General features: G+C 36.6%; 1 long non-coding RNA gene across 2 annotated transcripts in view; it reads left to right on the top strand.

Moving 5' to 3' along the window:
* LOC148995721 (uncharacterized) overlaps positions 1–10,954 on the top strand; it is a 29,200-nt gene extending 18,246 nt beyond the window's left edge. Inside the window, exon 3 of one of the 2 annotated variants that reach the window (XR_016146991.1) lies at positions 10,613–10,954. This is a non-coding gene — a long non-coding RNA (uncharacterized LOC148995721). Of the gene's footprint in view, positions 1–7,423; positions 7,782–10,612 lie in introns of those variants that run through there. The other variant, XR_016146990.1, reaches the window with a different exon arrangement.
* Positions 10,955–22,152: the final 11,198 nt, after the last annotated feature.

The raw sequence follows: 22,152 nt of genomic DNA, 5'->3' as shown, positions 1-22,152 counted from the left end.
GTCCACATGAATTCACGATCGTTCATTTATCTTCTAATGATCTTTTGCAAAGACTGTGTACCCCCTCTCTTCTCCTCTCCTCTCCTCTCCTCTCCTCTTATGTTTACCTCTGTCTGGTGGCTGGTTTTTACCCTGCCTGTTTTTGAGGATAATCTCTTCCATTACTATAGACTAAACTGTTTTTGTGATGTGGAGAGAAGGATGACCCAAGAGCGAAATGCAGCAATACAGCTTTTAATAAACAGAAAATGCTCTCCAGAGGTTTAGAACAGAAATCTTCAGTGTATAATAAATGCAAAACGTACTTGGTTACTGACGTAACCTCGGTTGTCTCTAGAAGAGGGAACGAGTGCTGGGTGATATCTTGCGCTAGGGGAAAACCTTTTTTCCACAGGATATTGAAGCAAAAAATTATCCTCAATTTTGAATTTATGTAAAATGCGTTGCGGCAGCATGCAGACATAGGCAAGACGGCTCGTGTGCCTATTGGCTGTCCTGCGGCAACTGCAGCAGCCTATCCCTTCGTCAGATGCAACATTAATTCAGTATGTCACATCCCGCTGAAACGGGCGTGGCCTGGGCCTATAAATACAGCTCGATGGGCTGATATAATCGTTTTTTTATCAATTATCAAAAATGGAAATTATCAATTTTCAAAAATTATAAATTTTTATTTTATTACAGGGACAGTGCATTTTAATAAACATTTCTGTAAATATGCCAGCTCTGTAGTCCCTAGACAGATAGTAAAAAGTCACCCTAAAAGAGAGTAAAATTACATATTTGCATAACAATATAAAAGTTACAATACATTTAGTTAGAAATACTATTATGTTAAAATATACGACCGAAAGATACAATCAAACCAACATCAGACAAAAAAATAACACACACACACACACACACACATGGGGGTGAGGTTCCACTCAGTAGTAGCTCGAACAGAAAAAGTTTGACCAAATACACTTTTCCTAAAGGGAATGATGCAATCTTCCCTCATTGCACCCTTCTGCTTCCCTTCTGCTGTGATCAGCTGTTTTGACAAACTGTTGGAGAGGAGGGGATGATAAACCATGAATAATTTTATAGAGAGGACATATTTTTGAATATTTGACCATGTTTTCCCAGCCAAGTAATCTATATTTTAGTAAATATTGGACAATGATGAGAAATACATGGTTTCTTATCTAGAATTTTAACAGTTCGTTGCATGTTTTGCAAGTGATTGCAGAGGTTTCAAAGATGTTACATTAGCTTGTGACCAAATAGGCAAACAGTAAGTGATATATGTGAAGATCATAGAGTGCATGTACATTTTTGCTTCCTGTGTGGACATTTGATTGAGGATGTGTCTAAAGTGGGGCGGCAGTGGCTCAGTCGTTCATGTAGGTTGTCTATAAACAGGAAGGTTGGTGGTTCAATCCCCGGTTCCACCTGTCCAAGGCTGTCGAGGTGTCCATGAGCAAGACAACTAAACCCAGCTGCTCCCGATGAGCTGGATGGCGCCTTGTATGGCTGACACCGTCGTCAGTGTATGAATGAGTGTGTGAATGTGAGGCAAAATGTAAGCGCTTTTGTGGCCATTGGATCTGTAAAAGCGCTATTTAAATGCAGTCCATTTACCATTTTACCATTTAAAGTTACTAAGGCAAAATTTAATTTGATTACAGACCCATTTTACATGTGATTTAAAAGACAACTTAGAATCAATTAAAACTCCCAGATATTTGTATTCTGACACAATCTGCAGCCTTTCCCCTGAAACAAAAATATCTGGCTCAACACTGAATTTTTTGTGGGACTTGGGGAAGAACATTGCTACTGTTTTTGTATTCAGCTGCTGGCAGGAGTGTTTCAACCAAGCTGTAATATTATCCATGGTGATAGTAAGCTTCTCAGCCACCTGAGAAATATTCATACCGTGAGCATAGACTTATGGTGTCATCTGCACAGAAACATCAGGAAAGATGGATGGGAGGTAATTTAAATAAATTGAGAACAGCAAAGGCCCTAAATTAGATCCTTGAGGAAGACTGGTGGACATACTGCCGAAGCGAACCAGAGAGTGTTGCAGGCACAGCAAAGATACGCAGTACCCGTTGCCTCTTCTAGAGAGAACCAAGGTTACGGTAGTAAACGAGTACGTTCTCTTAGTTCTCTTACGATCCAACACCGAAGTCCCAAGGGCAGGTGACCGGGGCTCATATACTGCATAAACACCAGGGACTCACAGAGAGTCTGAGAAGAAAGGCTAGAAGTGTCATTCACAATAAGTAGCATCCTAAGGGAGCTAACCACATCAACAATGTTCCACACAGACAGAGTGAAAATGTTCAGCCTGAACTGGGTAACAGTATGGGTCTTACTCATTGCCCATAGAGTTATTTTATCGATCAGCGAGCGGCGCTCAAGCGGTTTCGGTATTCTGAGCCGAAGCAATGGGGCAGACAGTACTGATCTTTAGACCGAAAGTAGTTTAGCCTGTAAGGTGGGAACCTCTAGGTTATAAAACCTTATAAATGTAGATGGAGAGGCCCAGCCTGCCACCATACAGATATCCTGCAAGGTAATCCCGCTAGACCAAGCCAACGACAAGGCCATGCCTCTTGTGGAGTGTGCTCTGACACCCAAAGAGCATGGCAAGCCTTTAGAAGTGTAGGCCAGCGCTATGGCATCAACTATCCACCTGGATAGGCTCTGTTTCGATGCAGCTAGTCCCTTAGAACGTCCGCTGAACGAAACGAAGAGCTGCTCAGTCTGAAACAGACGAACGAGACACATAAGCTCTTAATGCCCTGTCTGGGCAAAGGAAGCTTTCGTCCTTTTCCTTGTTGTGAACCGGCAGGGCAGACAGGGAAATAACCTGAGCCCTAAGCGGTGTGTTGAGGGATTTAGGCACGTCTTGGTTTGAGTACGACTTTCGAGTCATTTGGTGCTTACTGAGAGCACCCCTATGCACTTCACTGAAGTAAGAGCCATAAGAAACGCTGTCTTGAACGGCAAATGTTTCATGTCTGATAAATGGATTGGCTCGAACGGGGCACCTTTCATGGCTTCCAAAACCATAGAAAGGTCCCACATGGGGACTGAAGGGGGTCTGGGACGATGCAGCCTCTTAGCTCCCTTTAAGGAAGCGGATGACCAGATCGTTCTTCCCCAGTGACTGGCCAGTCGCTGGTTTAGTAATCGCTGCTATGGCCATCACATAAACCTTGAGCGTGGATGGGGTTCTGCCCTTATCCAGTAGCTCTTGAAGGAAGGGGAGAACTTCCATAACCCCACAGGCATGGGATGAAAAGCCTCGAGCTTTGCACCAGCCAGAAAACACAGACCATTTTGAGGAATAGAGTTGTCTATTAGACGTTTAACACCCCCTCCGGGAGGTTAGCGGGTACCCTTTGATGGCCCATGCATGTAGGGAGCACAGCTCAGGGCAAGTATGCCAAATCGAGCCCTTGGCCTGAGAGAAGAGGTCTTTCCTCATCAGTATTGGCCATGGGGTAGTGCTTGTCAGCTGCATCAGAACTGGGAACCAAGCCTGGTTATTCCAGAGCGGAGCCACATATAGCTCTGAGAATCATTTTTCCCTGATTCGTTCCAATACCTGAGGCAGGAGCGAGGCGGGGGAAAAGGCATAGAGTGGGCAGCATGTTCAGACGTGGGCCAGCGCATCCCTGCTCTTGGAGAAAAACCTTGGACAGTGAGCTTTTTCTTGGGACGCAAACAGGTCTACCTGCTCTGTAGGAGCCACACTGGGTTTGTTTGGGTTTTTATTATGTTTCCTCTTTTCTTTGTACTGTAGTGTACATGCATGCGTATTGTGACGTCATTGGTTACTGTGGGTGTGACCGGGGCCATGATGTCTGTATTAATGTGTGTGTGTGCTCACTAGTGATGTATGTCTCGAGACCGGTCAATGTCTCGAGTGGTCGGGGGATTTAGCAATACAAAGCTACAATATCCACAACGATATCCGCAACGGATTGAAGCGCGTGTCCGAGTGAAGACAGTGCGGTGTGCGTGAGCCACACAAGAAAACACTGATCGCAGCGGCAACAAGCACTTTGATCACTGGATTTAAAAAACACATATTATGTACAGTTATTGATGTATTAATATTTAGTAAAACACATATTAGAGACATGATGGGTTTTAACTTCATTCAGGAGATTTTGGGTAACTGCACAACTGACAAATGACTTTGAGCGCACCGCCAACGGTGTGTGTGTGTGTGTAACCATAGCGACAAAACAACCAACTTTCGGATCCTGCACTTAAAGGGGTCATGAACTGGCTTTTTAAATTTTATTATATTGTTGTCTGAGGTCAGTTTATGACGTTCGCTTGGGTTTTGCATTCAAAAACATAAAAATGAACAAGTTATAGGCTATTTTGTACCCAAGTTGTTAGCCTACCTGAAAAACAGTCGGTTTTTATGGGCGTGTCGCACTGAAGACTTGGAATTAAACACCCACTGCTGTGAGTGGATAACAGTTTTGCATATTATAATGAGTTTAACTCACCCGTCGGTGCATGTGTGGGTCCAATGTTGTCAAATGGCAACCGGATTCGCCCATACATGTTCGACACAGAGTCCGTGTGTTGCACCATTCCTGTCAGATCCAATATAAACAGCACAGCACGCTCTTTACTCTTAATCGGTCTGCAAATCCAGTCTTGTTTACAAAACAATCCTCAGTGAAATGAAGCGAACAGACGACGATGTTTTACCCTCATCAGCTGGAACGTCATTAAAAATAAAGTTTGCAGTCCTATTGGAATCCAGAGGAAGCTTATGCAGCGACTGTCTTCCACAACCAAGCACTGCACAATATTCTGTATTGCACGGTAGCTCAATCCGGTTTGTCATCACGAGGTAGGCATGTATGTTAGGCTACTTAGCTATATGTGTAATGTGCGAATCGGTGGGCGGGGCTAAACCAGCTGGCAGCTGTGTTGAAGCAGGCGTTTATCATCTTCTGCAGGGGTGGTGTTTTAACAACTTTGACGTCATAATTTCCCACTGTTAAAAACGAGTCGTTTTTAGAGGCTGGTGTCAATAAAAGCTTTTATTGGACTAACAAGGACGTTTTCAGTCCTGAAACTTACAGGATATTCTTATAATATGATGACCTCTTAGGTGTCAAAAGCTCAGGGAAAATTTGATTTCTCAGCTCATCACCCCTTTAAGCTTATAATTTCGTTTTTAAAAATATTTATGTATTAAAAAGTTGCAGAATGGATTCATTTGGAGACTTCGAAATTGGCAGAGATAGACAGGCAATGCAAAACAAAATCAAAGTTATTTTGTATAAAGTTATCAAGTATAAAGTTAGCAAAGTTATTGCTTAGCTTCAACAACACTAGTCTGTTTTTTTTTTTTTTGTCTTGGTCTCGGTCTCGTCTTGGTCTTGGTCTCGATACCCTCTGGTCTTGGTAGTGTCTTGGTCACGGTTTAGGCGGTCTTGACTACAAGTCTAGTGCTCACCTGTGTGGAAGCTTGGGTTTTGGATCATGGCTGCAGGGTGAGCATGAGGAGAAACTTTCTGTTGACCGTTACCATTGTCGTCATCATTACCGTCACCATTACAAACATCTTTCACTGATGTCTCTGAGGTACCTTTGCACTGCTTACAAAATGCATCACTTAAAGTAAGTGATTGGTTTTCTATGTATGTGAAATGGGGTAATAAAGAGACTCAATATATACAATGGTTCAGCGTGACGCGTCCTCAGTGTAAATCCTCATGTTTCAGCCTGCTGCGGCGTCTTAGTTGTTTTTGGTTTGTTTGGTTTGTTTGTTTTAGTGATATACGCCCCAATATGTCAAAAATATCTGCTGTATAGACACCCTTTCGCTCTGAGCTTGAGATAAAGCCTCTATGGCCCCTTTGCTCAATAGTTTCGCTATTTTGGCTCCAAGTAGATGAGCTACTTTTTTTTACTGTACTGGCCGCGCTCGACTCCCCTATGGCAGTTTGCTGACAGAGAGCGAGTGGAGCATACCCTGTGGGGCTTAACATGTCTGTGAGTGAATTTGGGCGTGGGACAGCTGCCACATTTACTTTATTGAAAACACCATCCGTAATATATATCTCCGTAATCCGTATATCCATAATATAATATAACCATAATATATTCTTAGTCAGTTTAAGTCCATACTTGAAAACTTACACAATCATACACAAAACACTGACATTATATGATGCCACTTTGATTCATAGGCTACTTATTTAAATGACAAATGTGTGTGACAGCCCGTAAATGGTCCATCTGTAATCTGGGTTGGGATTTCAGCATACCACTTGGTACACATTATATTACATATTCCACATTTGTTTAGGTCACTAAATGATATGGGGAGCCATCCAGGAGGATTTTTATTTTTTTATTTATTTTTTTTTTTTGCCCTCTCATGGTGACTATGTGCCAGAAGAAAAAGAAAAACAGATTTAATAAATTTTAATTATGTAAAAAGTACAGTATGTAATCAGCTACAATGTGTAAGCTTATGTCAAATCCAGTTCTATATTTTCAGATATGTACACTGTAGAGTTATGAATATCTCTGCGCTGTGAGGTTGGCTTGGCTCTGGGCAGTGTGGCAAATTTAAGGAGTGTTAAAATGTATGCAAATGAGCAGCAACAAGTGGGAGTGCAGAAAGAGTTCTTAGACATTTAGAAACTACAGTGTTGTCAGTGAATGATCCTTAAATCATGTGCTATAAGAGATTAAGATATTTCTTTAACAAAAATGTATGCCCTGACACCAGCAAACAATAAAAACAGCAACAACAAAAAATCATTTAAATGTGAGACTTTAATCAGAAAACTTGAAGGCTACCTTACCGATCAATCATTTTGTGCATTCTGATTGGCTGTCAGGTATTTGAGCTGGTTTTGGAGAGGGGGCGTGTGTTTGGAGGCAGGGGCGTGGCTTATTTCAGTTTTAAGGAAGTTAACAGAATAGTTTGAACTGTTAACAGGTTGTTATCTTCACAGTAGACACTCTCGGGTTTTCCGACTTAAGTGTTAATTATTTCAGACCGCTGAACTGTTGAAGAAAATGTTGAACACGTTTGCTTTTTTCTGTCTTTGCTGGTGCTGTCTGGTTGGTGAGTTCTAAACATGTTTTATGATTTATAGTTGCATGTGGAGCTCTAATGAACTTTAGTTCCACCATCAATTAATAAAAACTTAGATTTTTTTTCTGTTTATTTATGAAACTTATGACACTAAAACACAACGTAAAATGTAATCGATATGAAGGTGGTCAACTCGGATACTAGATACTTAGTTTCTATCTTTCAACTTTCTCAAAGTTTGTAATCATTTCAAAATACTTCAAACTAACAGTTAAAGCTTCATTATAACAATGTAATGTTGAATGTGTGCCTTAGAGACTGTTTCTGTGTGTTCTTCAGGAGTGTTTGCTGGTACAGATGAACTGAAGTCAGTGTCAGTGATGGAGGGAGATTCAGTCTCTCTAAACTCTAGTCTCACTGAAATACAGAAAGGTGAAAAGATAACGTGGACATTTGGACCTAATGGGCCTCTTATAGCTAAAAATGATGGAGTGAACAATATGATCTATGATGGTCCTGATGGGAGATTCAGAGACAGACTGAATCTGGACAAGAAGACTGGATCTCTGACCATCATGAACATCACAAATAATCATACTGGAGTTTATGAAGCTGAAATCAGCGGCAGCAGCTCATCATCTACACACAGATTCAATGTTACTGTCTATAGCTCATCATCTACACACAGATTCACTGTTACTGTCTATGGTGAGTAGAGAAATACAGCTCTCTCTATTATATATTACAGAAGTTGTATTTTATTGTTATAACTAAGATGATTAAATTTTATTATTCATGTATAAGTATAGATCTTATGAAATATAAAAATAGGGGACCGGTTCTTGCATTGGACACGGTGCAGTTTGTTAAAATGCTTTCAGTGGTGATCAGGATCTGGAGGGATTAACTAGACTACTTAATAGATTAACTATTTTTGGTCTCCTCAAGAAGTTAAGACGCATTTGTGCATTCTTATTATATTAGACACTAATATTTAATCATATTAGGACTACAGCCACTTGAAATCATTTTTATTTTTCAAGAAGCAAGAGCAACAGCAGTGCTTTTGTTCTATGACTCTCAACTGCATATGCAAGTTTTTAGAATTGTGGGTCAGCGGATAGACTTTGGCTCTTAATCATTGCGTTGTGGGATTTAATATCACGTCATTATCACGTGTGAAAATCTGCCTCTATTCATTTTATGTTTTGCATTGTGCTTTGTGGAATGTAATGCAGGGCCTCATAATTTATTCTTATTTCTCTCTGTTCTTTCATGTTTTTTAGCTTGTCTGCCCATTCCTGTCATTAACTCTTCAAACTTTTCATCACCTTCATCATCATCAGTGTCCAAATGTGTGCTGCTGTGTTCAGTGTTGAGTGTGTGTGATGCGACTCTGTCCTGGTACGCAGGAATGAGTGTATTGTCCAGCATCAGTGTGTGTGATCTCAGCATCAGTCTCTCTCTACCTCTGGAGATCGAGTGTTTAAATGATTCCTATAGCTGTGTGCTGAACAATCCCATCAGCAACCAGACCACACATCTCAACACTGAACTCTGCCAGACATGTCCAGGTACATCGGCAGTCATATTAGCAGTTATTTATTTACTGAGTTTATTTGTTCCTGGTCACTTATTTAATTCATTTTTAACTACAAATTTATAAATGGATGTGTCAATTTTCAATGCAGTGTTGTAGTCGAGACCACCTCTCTCGAGTCCGAGTCGAGACCGAGACCAGAGAGAGTCGAGTCCAAGACCAGATATGGTCGAGTCCGAGTCGAGACCGAGACCAGTGAGGGTTGATTACCTAATTTACTTTTATTTTATTTACTTTACTTTTTTTTTTTTACTGAATTTACTTAGAGTTTAAGAAATATGATCAGTTTAGGGTAAAAAGGCCACATAGTAGGTGGTGTTGAAAGTAATTTTATTACAATTTGTCATGCGCAGTTGCGCACTAGAAAATCACCAATCACTGGGCGTGTCAATCAATTTAAAGAAATATTTTATTAACATACATTAATAATCATGAAAAATATTTTGAATTGAACTCGAGTGGACTCGGGAATAAGTCCGAGTCCTAAAAAAAAAATGTTCGAGTACGAGTCAATTCCGAGTCCAAATGCACACGAGTCCATGACAAGACCAAGACCATTAAAATATGGTCTCGAGACCGAGTCCGAGACGAGTCCGAGTCTCGAGTACTCTACAACACTGTTTCAATGATTGTTTTTGTCAGCATATATATAAAATTAAGCAAGTTTAACATTACTGTCAACTATTCTTTGCTTTTCTGTCAGCTGAGATGCTTTCAAAGGTGACCCCCCCCCCCTCTTAATATATATATATATATATATCAAGTAAATTTCTCTGCCGTTTCTTTCTTTTTACTGTATCGAAAACGTACCAAACTGTGACACCACTGTGTCAAATCAAACCGAACCATGAATTTTGTGAACCATTACACCTCTACTTATTACAGATGCTGATCTACCTCAGTTTGCCTTGATTGTTCTACGTTTACACTTTTTACATTGCACTGATTTTGTAACCTTTTATTTCAGTTCAAGAGTTTCTTTAACACTTAGCCTACTTTGTATAGCTTAATAAAGAATATATTTTTTTTTACATTTTTTTTTTGAATGCTAAAACTAATCATTTTGTTGTTTGCCTTAATAATGTGAAAAAAGAGTGGTTTAAATGCAAACTTTTCTACTTTGCTTAATTTTTTTTAAGTTATAAAAAATTCAATAATTATATACCGAACGATATGAAACATTATATTGTGATACATTTTTTAGCTATATTGCACAGACCTACTGTATCAGAGAGAAATGCAGTATCACATTGACCTTCATTCGCGGGTCTTTCATGCATGTATTTCATTTCTCCTCATATAAATGCATAATGATCCATTTAAAAGGCCGTTTTAATGGCCAAATGGATCTTTGTAAAACTCCTCATGGTTATTGCAGATGGAATATAACACGCATAACATTAAATTAAAAAAAATGTTTTATTAGATTAAAGTTTATTTAGTCATTCAAACCTTTATCTAAACCTCTCACCTTCACATGCACATATCCGCCATGTTTTGTAGTAAAAAAAAAAAATGTTTTACTTGTGTTTGTAGTTCCTCCTCCAAAGCACAATGGATTGGGGGTTAATATTAGGTGTTATAGTGAGCATGGATCCACACTTCGAAAATCCACTGGAAATAGTAGATCATCTGGGGACTTCTGGCACACTCTTTTCAACATACTATGCTTTGGGAGACACTTATTCTAATCTCACATACTATTTAGGATAGATAGTATGTACATTGAGACACTGGGAGGAAGTGTTCAGAAAACAGTAATTAATTTTGCAATTCCATTTTGTGCCACTAGTAGTGCAGAAATTACAGACTTAATATTCAATGATAAATAAATGCAGTATTTAAGGTTCCTTATGTCACTGTCAGGTGAAATGCTGTTGTTTTCCAATTGCTCTGTTCTAATTTGAATTGTTCTTTTATTTCCTCAGATTGTGTTTTCTGTTGTCATGTTTCTGAAGCTGTCACCCGATTGGTCATCTCTGCTCTGGTGGGTGTGGCTGCTGCCTGTTTTGTGGTGTACGACATCACATCCAGAAAAGTTGAACAGGAGAGAACATGACAGACATCATCATCATCATCTCATCATCATCATCACCAGACCCTGACAGATGAATCGAATAATGTCGAAAAAAGACAGCAACTACGCAGAGTGCAGAACTGAGAAAAACGACTTTAACTAGGGCTTTTTGCAGTTAAAAAAAATATATATATATATATATACACATATCTATCTATATATCTCTCTATCTCTCGCTCTCTTTCTATATATATATATATATATATATATACATATATTATGGGGGGGGGGCCAAACATGAAATAATTAAATGTAATCCTGAATATATCGTTAAAACTCTAAATATATAAATGTTAATCCCTAATATATAGTTATAATTATGAATATATAAATGTAAATCCAGAATATATAGTCAAAACTCTTAATATATAAGTGTAAATTCCGAATATATAGTTATAACTATATATGTGATCTATATATATAGATATAGATAGATATAGATAGATATGTAGATATAGATAGATATAGATATCTATCTATCTATCCCTACAAAGCAAAAAGGCATATATATATATATATATATACACATAGATATTATGGGGCCCAAACAGGAAATAATTAAATGTAATCCTGAATATATTGTTAAAACTCTGAATATATCAATGTAATCCTAGGTAAGTCTTGCAAGTCTTTTTGCTAGTCCTATTTAAAGTAAGCTAATACTGAATTTTTTTTTTAAAGTTCATACTCGTACATTAAAAACCTCCCTGCTGCTAGTCTTTGTCCAATTTAAAGTAATACTGGAACATGAAAGAAATAAAAATAATGACATGTTTTTATATTCAGGGTGGCTTTACAAAGTTATTATTTATAATAACTACTAATACCAGGCCCACTAGTCCAGTACATCTAACTTTTAGGTTAGTCAGAATTCGCTCAATAGCAGCTTTCACATGATCCATTTTGCATGCGAGCCGTACTCCGTTCCGAACTAAACTGCCAGTAATGGAGATTTTGCAATAGTGCCGTGAACTTGTTGACGTAATGACAGCTCGTCATTGTAATTGTAAATTGACAATTTGAATCTACAAGTTTTGTTTTTCATGCTGTTAAGAGGACCATCAGTCAATAATTACACATTGGAGGAGAGTAGAGATGCATGGGGGGGGGGGTCTGCAGTGGGACTGTGGGAGAGCGGGGACGGAGCCGAGCGGTGAATAAGTGGGTCCAGAGCCATGTATTCAGAGAGTTCTGACAGTCCCGTAGACCGCCATTGTAACTCAGGAATGCGGAAGTAACGCGTGTCATGGACCCGCCCATTAGTTCCAACCACTGATCGTTCCAGCATTGAACACCATTCATTTTCAGTGCTTCTGATGTCCTCTCGCTGGTAAATTAATGAAATTACTGTAATTTTTAATTTTACACACATTAGCCGACCTCTCGTGAATCTAGTCTGTAGTTATATGTTATGTAGCCAGATCTAGTAAATGTTTATTGGAAGATAATAGGTTAATTGCAGCGATAGCTTACGCGACCAACACTTCACTAACGTTGTTCGCTAACTTATGGTTACCTGATGTATATAATATTTTTTTCTAACATCATATATATATAAATTTATTTTTTTTTTGTGTGGGGGGGGGGGGGGGTTCAAGTTCATGGACTTAAAAAAAAAATTAAAAATTGGTTTGAGTAGTGTTGGAAAATTGTATGTTGTGTCTGCTTTGTTAAGAAATGCACTAACTTGTCTGTACGGTAATCAGACATCGCAGTTTTTTAACTTGGATCCTCCACACATTCGTGACTATTTCTCATGAGGTAGCACAACTATACTGTGTTAGAATTTAACAGTATACAAACACACAATGTAAAAACAGAATAAAAGAATGAGACATTTTATAACAGATTTCTATTTTATTATTAACAAATATATATATATATATATATATATATATATATATATATATATATATATATATTAGTTTACACAAAACAGACAATTTACATACAGTATAGGCTACTAACAAAATGTTATTGAAAATATGCTATTTTATGTTTTTATTATTTTATACTTATATTTATTTAATAATTGTTAATTTTTTTATTAATAGAAGGATTTATACATTTAAATGTTTTATGAATTGCAATAAAATGATAAAATAATAATTTCTTTGCCAAATGTTCAATTAGGCTAAGTAATGCTTGCCCTTGCTGTTGTTGTTGCTGAAGTAGCATAGTTTGCATTGCCTGCATTTGCTGTTGCTGCTGCTGCATTAGTTGCATCATGTCGCTCATCTGCTTTTGTGCTTCTTGTGCTGCCTTTGCTTGCCCTTCAACTTTTATTTTTTTCAATTCCAATTCCTTTTCCCTTAGAAACCTCTCAGTCTGGCTTCTCTCCCTCAAAAAATCAATGGTGTCATTCCCACTCCTTCTCCTACATTTGTTGTTTGTCAAGTCCTCTCCCTCTTCACTAAGCCTCCTGTTGGTCTGGCTAACCCTCTCCATGGCCCTCTTCCTTGCCTCTTCTGCTTTGGCCCTGTCGGTCTCTAACTTCCTCATACTCTCATCACTCGCTTTGTTTTCCTCAGCTGCTTTTTCTTTCTCTGTTATTTCTTCAATGAGTTCATCAAGCTCTGTTATTTCTGCCGATGTGCCACTGCTCTTCTCATCTTTGTTGTTTCTGGCCTTGTATTTCGCCTGAATCAAGCTGAATCTCTCCCTCACTGACCTCTGCATAACTCTAAATTTGAGATCTTGTGAGCTATTCAGTGTGTCTGCAATTGCTGACCAGGCCTTGCCCTTATCAACACTGCCCTTCTTGTACCTGAATGGTTCTGTGAGCAGGATTTCTCTACAGAGAAGGACATCATGTTGCTCTGTCTACTCCATAGGGGCTCTAATCAACAAGAAACATGAAGTAACTATAGCTAATTTTTGAAAAGTAAGTATAATTAACGGTCTTGATAGATACTAATAATAACTAATCCATTAATCTATTTATTATCTGTTAATCTACTTCTTTACCCAGTATGAAAAACATTTAAATAGCATAGTAAATTAATATATTTAAGATGGATTTTGAGAAGGATGTTTATGTAATACTTACATTGTTCGCTTCACATCATCTCTAACGTTGATCTCAGTGCTACCTGAGGTTTTGTTGCTAACAGCAGACATATCTTTATACAAACGGGAAAAAATCGTTAAAATTAGCTTACATTTTAAACATTTTTACATATATTATATAAAAGACTAATGGTACATTAATAAACTGATGAAATAACAATGTCATATGCCATAAAACACAACGTTTATTTACCTAATCTCTCACGTTGTAGCGACTACGGCAAATCAGCTGTTCTCCCGTAGTGGTTACAGTAGAACGTCAGGAAGGAGCATTTAAATTCGCGCATGCGCAATGCAACGCCAGAATGCCGTAGCCGTTCCATTCGCAGCTGTTGCTTAAAGTCCCTAATAATGTCTAGTGCGGTGGCTGTGATATAGACGAATCCGACGAGCGTTCTTGTGTAGGCTGCCATCTTGTGGCGACGCCATTACTGAGCTGTTACACCGGCATAGACATATGCACCGGTATGTAAACAAACCTCGGAGATAAGGTGATAACGCACCCTTAATGACAGCTAGAGCCAGGCAGACTTGTTGGGTTGATGATGTTAGACATTGGCCTCCAGTCACAGATGAAGGTACAAACGATCTTACAGATTATTTATGAAAATAGCTTGGCAAGCAAGCTAGGCTAACGTTTGCTACCGAGGAAACTAAAAAAAGATCTGTCCATTTGGCAACAATAAATAAATAAATAAATGAAATCAAATAAACAATTTCATGTTTTTCATTTGTGTGCATTATTTATCTAATTTTTACATTGCAACGGGCAGGGTAAGGTAACGTTACAGCTAGAAAGTATACATAATATCGACCAACTACTGTTTTTAAACCATGGAAAGAGGTCAATATAACAGCAGGAGAACAATTGTGTCACATAACGTTACATTCAGCTCAGGAAAGCCATTTAATGACCATATTGAATAGAAAAAATAACAAGAGAGGAGATTTTGCTGATCACTATATCACACATTTATTATATTTTTTTACGTATGTCATTAAATAATTGTTATTATACGCGAATGTCCGCGTCTTGTACTCGCCCAGGAAATCGGTGTAAACCGTACGACACCAGACAGGGGCAGTCGACCCGGGGTATTCACAATGTTTTCTCTTCAAAATTGAAATTTTACTGCCACCATTGAAACAATTTATAACGGAAACTGTTTACCCACTCGACATTACACAAGGGCTAACGTTGTAACGTTAGTGACAGTCGTAAATCGCGAGCTGTTTATTCCAGTGGACGCAAGTTGCAACTAAAACAATATTAGGCAATGGCGCAACGCTACCCAGCAACAGCTCAGTAATGGCGCCCGCTTACTTCCGGTAGTTTCGCCGGATTCGTCTATACCAACGTCCTTTGCCATTATTTTTGGAATGGCTTATCGCGAAAGAAAAAAAATGTTTTAGTCGCATAACACCGTTAATAGAAACGCTGTCATTTCGCAATATTTTTTTATCGACAATCAGAAAAAAAAACGCAAAAGTTTTGTGCAAATATGTATTGACGCCACTTAACCGAGCAAAAAAGGTTTCACTCGGTTATGCAATTTTAAACGGTTACTGCTAATCGGTTAACCGGTTAACCATGGACACCCCTACTGCAAACTGGAGCGAAGCAGAGACCAGGAGCTCTATCGAATTAATTTTGAGCCAATAAAAATGAACGTAACTTTTCAAGAAACGAATGAAAATATAAATTGAAACTGAATAAAATATCTTTGAAACTGAAAAAGAATGAACCGCAAGCAATTTTTTTGACTTTGTTTTTAACACACTACATGTTTTGCTAACTATTCCTCATATTTCGTTTACTGATCTACACTTACAAATGCGCTTCCAGAGTTTTCATTTACGCTTCTGAAGTTTTCGTTTACACTCCCTGAGTTTGCGTTCGCTGTTCTGACACAAATCTCTCGTGGGGGCGGGGCTAGTAGCAGTGTATTCTCATTGGCTACTGAGTTTTTGATTGACAGCTTCTTGACCTGGAAGTGAAGACGTCAGTGAGTGTTGTGTTTACACGTTTGGATGTGAGCGTCTGTAAGCGTAGCTTTCTATATATTATTTAGGTGATATTAAGTTTATTTCTTTATTTATTTACTGCTACACTATATTGTTGATATGATTTCTTATAGAAGGAATACAGACAAATGATATAATTTGTCATCGTCGATATCAGAATACTGGATAGCATAGGCTACTCGTGGTAAGTCTGATTGTTTTTATTTTTTTTATTAATTAATACTAAACTAATACTAATTATAATACAGTTCTTGCTTTTTCAGGTGGAGAGGCATATTAGAGCTCAGTGAGAGCCCATAAAATTATACAGCAGTTTTTTTTTTTTTTAATTGGTAAGTTTTTAGCCCAATCATTACATGTCTTGTTTATCTAACGTTACATACGGTTACAGTCTTCGATTAGATCATATTTTCTTCAATTAGATCATATTTCCCCTCTGCCACCCCAAACAACATTGTGCTAGAGTACTGTACAGTATCTGTAGTGTAGCCTACAGTACAAAATGTACTGTATCAGACAATGACCAATGCCTTTGGACCAGAGCGCTGTCAATCACTGCCCGATTCAACTTTGGCAATGTAAAGCTGATTAATCCATAATCCATCCAAATTATGGAATCCATCCAAAAATCCATCAACTGGGAGTAGACGCTACACAGCCATGGATAAATGTTTATTGGGCTATAGAGCCATCTACTGGTTACACAATAGTATTACAGATGATAAATGGTGTGTGAGTCAGGTAAACATTTAGTACTGTAAAATCCCTTAAAACATTTATATAATTTGTTTGAAATAATTATTTTAAGTCTGCAAATGGTTACTGCATGTGGGAGTTCAAAGCAGTTTGTATTGTTAGATTATAATATATTTCCTTTCTCATTTTCCAGGGATTTGAACAACTTTTCCATAAACAAAATTCTGATGCTGACACAGAGGATGGAGTGATAATACCAGAGATCAGCTGTCTCCATCAGACAATAATGTTACTTTGTTCAGACATATCACCTTTGAATGACTGGGATCCTTATCTTCAGACACCTGTTGTATTTTATTTTAATATGATAAAATAGCAAATATTTTAATTTCTTTGGAGCTCTAGATTAAAACAATCACAGTACACAAGAGGTTGCAGTTTATTCTTATTAGTCTCTGCTGATCATGGATTTGCATATCAACAGCATATGAATGGGATAGTTCATCCAAAAATAAAATTCTCACTTATTTTACTCACCCTCATGCTGTCCCAGATGCATTTTACTTTCTTTCTACATATAAATACGAATTAAGATTTTAAGGAAAGTAATCCATCTCTGCAAGCCCTAAAGATGCTTTAAAAACCACACACAGTGACCGTGATGTCCATGCGACCTCAGTGGATGAATCAATACCTTCTGAAGTGAAACAATAGGATAAGAAAATATTAATAATGTAAACTGTTTTAACTATTAAAAATAACTTCCGACCAACTGCCATACATGGGTACAATCCACTTGTGTTATGTGGACTCACAGAGATGTATTATTCCATTAAAAATCTTTGTGAGTATACATTTTATTATCTATATTATGAGAATACTGTGCATTACAGTATGCAGTTAATGTTTTGTGGATTCTGGTCTTTCCTGTCATAACTGCATCCAAGACTTTCACTTTGATAGTTGTGTATATGCTGTAGTGACAATAAAGAATGAATACATTTATTAGATTTTTTATTTAAATTCATTTAACTGATTTTATAAGTCATAATTTAACCTGTTGATGATTGTTCAAATATACATTTACCATTTTAAATGTGAGAAAATAATATTAACAAAATGAAATAAATAAAATGATCAGCATGATTAAAAAAATACCAACAAAAATATTCTTTGTGTGAAATATGTAATGAAATGCCCTTTGAGGTCTGTATCATCTGACAGCAACCCACGATTGTAATTTTCATATAGTTTAAATTCCTCTTATTTAAGTGATCATACATGATCATTTGATGGTGTAAATGCATATGGTTACAATGAGAAATTTGATGGCCATGGTTGCCAACCTTGATTACCTGGTTGAAGTGAAACTTTCTTGACTGCTGAATATATCACACACGTATACTAGTAGGCTATTCTCTTAGCACAACCTATTCAGAGCCTAACATGCAAACGAATCATCAAGAATAAACAAATATTCTCCTAAAACATTGGACACAATAGTTTAAGTAGTCATATACAGTGGGCCTACTTTGATGTACAATTACACCTGAATAGACTGATCTCTTGTGAACCTAAAAGCTTCTGTTGACAAAGTAATCGCAGCAGAAGATAAATACAGATAAAAATAAAAAACAAACATAACTTAATATCACTAAAATTAAATAGAAAGCTGCGCTTACAGACGCTCACATCCACACGTGTAAACACAACTCTGACGTCTTCACTTCCAGGTCAAGAAGCTGTCAATCAAAAACTCAGTAGCCAATGAGAATACACTGCTACTAGCCCCGCCCCCACGAGAGATTTGTGTCAGAACAGCGAACGCAAACTCAGGGAGTGTAAACGAAAACTTCAGAAGCGTAAATGAAAACTCTGGAAGCGCATTTGTAAGTGTAGATCAGTAAACGAAATATGAGGAATAGTTAGCAAAACATGTAGTGTGTTAAAAACAAAGTCAAAAAAATTGCTTGCGGTTCATTCTTTTTCAGTTTCAAAGATATTTTATTCAGTTTCAATTTATATTTTCATTCGTTTCTTGAAAAGTTACGTTCATTTTTATTGGCTCAATATTAATTCCATAGAGCTCCTCACTATCCGTTTTTTTTTTTTTTTTTTTTTTTTTTATTGAATATGTATCAAATAACAAGCAAGTACAGAGCACAAAAAACACATATAATTCGGACATGTTATATCAAGTATATAAAACTTCACACATGGAAAGAAAAGAAAAAAAATAAAGGAAATAAAGAAAAAAAAAAAATAAAAATAAATAAATAAAAAATAATAAAATAAAAGACATACACAGAGGAAACCTTATGCATCAGTGAAAATATCATCATAATATTTCAAGAATCTGTCACTTTTCTTGTTTTTAATCAATCTTAGAGACTTCAGAAATGTATCAATTTCAATTAAGAAAAGTGGAAAAGTAGGCTGCGATTTAGAGAATTTTTGCTTGTGAATAAAATTTTTCCCAAACAAAATAAAAAAATTAACAATGTAACTAATTGAAGTACTAGCTTTATCTTCTTTATAGTAACAAATTATATCTTTTAATTGAAAGGATTTGGAAGAATCAAGGTGCTTGCCTATGTGAAGATATAACCTATTCCAGAAGTTTTGGGTTTTTTTACATTGGAAAAATAAATGGATCAGCGTTTCATCTTCATTCCCACAAAATGAGCAAGAACTGTCAACATCCATATATTTTGCAACAGTGTCATTCACTGGGTATATTTTATGCAAGATCTTGAAATGAACTTCCTTAATCTTATTTGAAATACAATACTTATGGGGTAACAACCAGGCTTCCTTCCAGTCTATACATTCAATAAAGGAAGCCCAATAAAATTTGCCTTTAGCAACAGTATATTTTTTACTCTGAAAAATATGTCGAATATGTTTATTATTACATTTCTTACTAAGTATATTTATACCATCTAAGATCAAGTCAGGTTCTTTGGTGGTGACACTCTTACTAAAGGTTAGATGACATTTAACAAGATGACTTAGACCAGAAGGAATTGCTTTAAGTACTGCATTATATTCTTTAAATGGTAAAGGAAAATTATGAACAGACATAAATTCTTCATAAGATAAGAAATTACCAGATTTATCAAAAATTGAGAGAATACCAATTATATTTCTGTTAAACCATGTAGAGAGAAAAATAGATTTATTCCTAATCCTTATATTAGAGTTGTTCCATAGAAAGGTTTTATGAGGTGAAAAATTGTGGGTGTAGCATAACTTCCAAGCAAGAAGGGCCTGCTGATGAAATTTAGAAAGTGCAACTGGCAATCTGATCGGTAAGTAGTTACATTTCAGTATAAAGGGGAGTCCACCAATTTTGTTAAAGATATGATTCGGGATAAAAAACCATATAGAATTAGGATTTGTTAAGCATTTTTTGATCCAATTTATCCTAAAGGTGTTCACTGTATCACTAAAATCTAACACTTCAAGTCCACCTTTTTTCCGACAATTTGAAAGGACTGTTTTTTTGAGCTTGTGAGGTTTGTTTTTCCATATGAAGTCAAGAAAAATTTTGTTAATTCCTTTAGCGGTAGAGTCATTGACAAAATGAGAAAGAGAAGGATATACAAAACGAGATAATCCTTCTGCTTTGGACAAAAGAACCCTCCCATAAAGGGAAAGGTCTCTTTGGAGCCAAAGATTAAAGATGGATTTGGTTTTCTTGACCCGTCCAGAAAAATTTAGCTGTTGTCGAGCTGTTAAATTTTTTGTTAAATAAATACCAAGATACTTTACAGTCTCCTTAACAGAGATACCATCGATTGAAGAATCGTCACATTTATAGAGCGTCATTATCTCACACTTGGACATATTCAGTTTCAATCCAGAAGCACATGAAAACTGCTCAATTACATTTATAGCCTTTGTTAATTGACTCTTATCTTTTAAAAAGAGAGTTGTGTCATCAGCCAACTGGGAGATTTTAATTTCTCTATCAAAGATGGATATACCTTCCAAGCTTTGTTCATGGATAATACTTAATGATAAAAGTTCTGTAACTAAAATAAACAAAAAGGGGGAAATAGGACAGCCCTGTCTGACACCACGGGTAATGAAAAATCTCTTAGAAGTATTGTAACTAATTAAGACAGAGCTGCTAATGTCTTTATAAAACATTTCAATAATATTAACAAAAAAGTCACCAAAACCAAATAATTTGAGAGTCTGCAAAAGAAATTCATGCTCCAGGGTGTCAAAAGCTTTATAAAAGTCTAGGAAAAGAATCATGGCTTTAGAATGTATAAAATCTGTGTAGTCCAAAAGATCTAAAATAAGTCTTATGTTGTTACTGATATGCCTACCTTTTATAAAACCTGATTGTGTTTCTGCAACAAACTGATTAAGTTTGACCTTTAATCTATTAGCAAAAACCAAGGCTAAAATTTTATAATCGATAGTTAGGAGCGTAATTGGACGCCAATTATCTATTAAAAGAGTGTCCTTGCCTGGTTTGGGGACAAGGGAGATAATACCTTGCTTCATTGAAGTTGTCATTTCTTTTGAATCAATACATTCCTTGTACATACAAAGCAATGGTTGTTTGATTAACTCCCAAAAATGAATATAAAACTCAACAGTTAATCCATCATTGCCTGGCGATTTTCCTTTCTTCATTGAGTGAAGTGCTATTCGAATCTCCTCAATAGTCAAATCAGAATCACAGACGGCTTTAAAGTCAATATCAATAACTGGAACATGAGCTTGAACTTTCTTAATAAAATTGTTGCAATTGTGACTATCAAACACAGATGTATAAATATTTTTGTAGAAGTCTGTGACAAAATTAGATATCAAATTAGGATCTGTGCAATTGACACCATTAATATTAAGAGCAGTCAAAGAATTTCGTTTGCAGTTTCTCTTCTCTAAAGCGAAAAAATAACTAGAATTTACTTCTCCTTCTTCCAGCCATCTAGCCCTGGATCTAACAAAGGCACCTTTGGCAATATCTAGATATGCTTGATTAATTTGTAGATGTAATTGTTTTAATTCTAACTCCTCTTCCTGAGATAGATCACCTATCAATAAAGAATTTACTCTTTCCATTTGTTCAGTTATTGTTTTATTTTTTGATGTTTTTAAATCTTTACTTCTTTTTATAGCTATTTGTCTAGCTCTGTATTTAAAAAAATCCCAATTGGCTCTGTACTCATTATGAATTTTATCAGAAAACATATGGTTAATTAATTTTTTTATATTGTCATTGAAGATATTATCATTTAAAAGACAGTTATTAAATTTCCAATAACCACGTAACTTCCGACTGTCATCATTACAGCCTAATTTTAAGATGATTTGTTTGTGATCAGAAAGGGGAGCGTACGAATGAGATACACTTTTAACAAATTGCAGGGCTGAAGATGAAACTAAAAAGAAATCAATTCTAGATTTTAAAGACATTTTACCATTTGACCAAGTAAAGTCCTGTGTGTCAGGATGAAAAAAACGCCAAGGATCTGTGAGGGAAAGAGAAGAACATATTGATAAAATATTATTAGAATTATGATTAATATTGAGACCTTCATTGCTTCTAGGAGGAAATCTGTCCAGTGTGTTATCTAA

This window comes from Pimephales promelas, chromosome 2 (genome assembly GCF_988280905.1).
Source record: "Pimephales promelas chromosome 2, fPimPro1.hap1.1, whole genome shotgun sequence".
NCBI classification, from domain to species: domain Eukaryota; kingdom Metazoa; phylum Chordata; class Actinopteri; order Cypriniformes; family Leuciscidae; genus Pimephales; species Pimephales promelas.
Note: the sequence above shows the minus strand (reverse complement) of the source record. Positions and strands in the feature narration are given on the sequence as shown.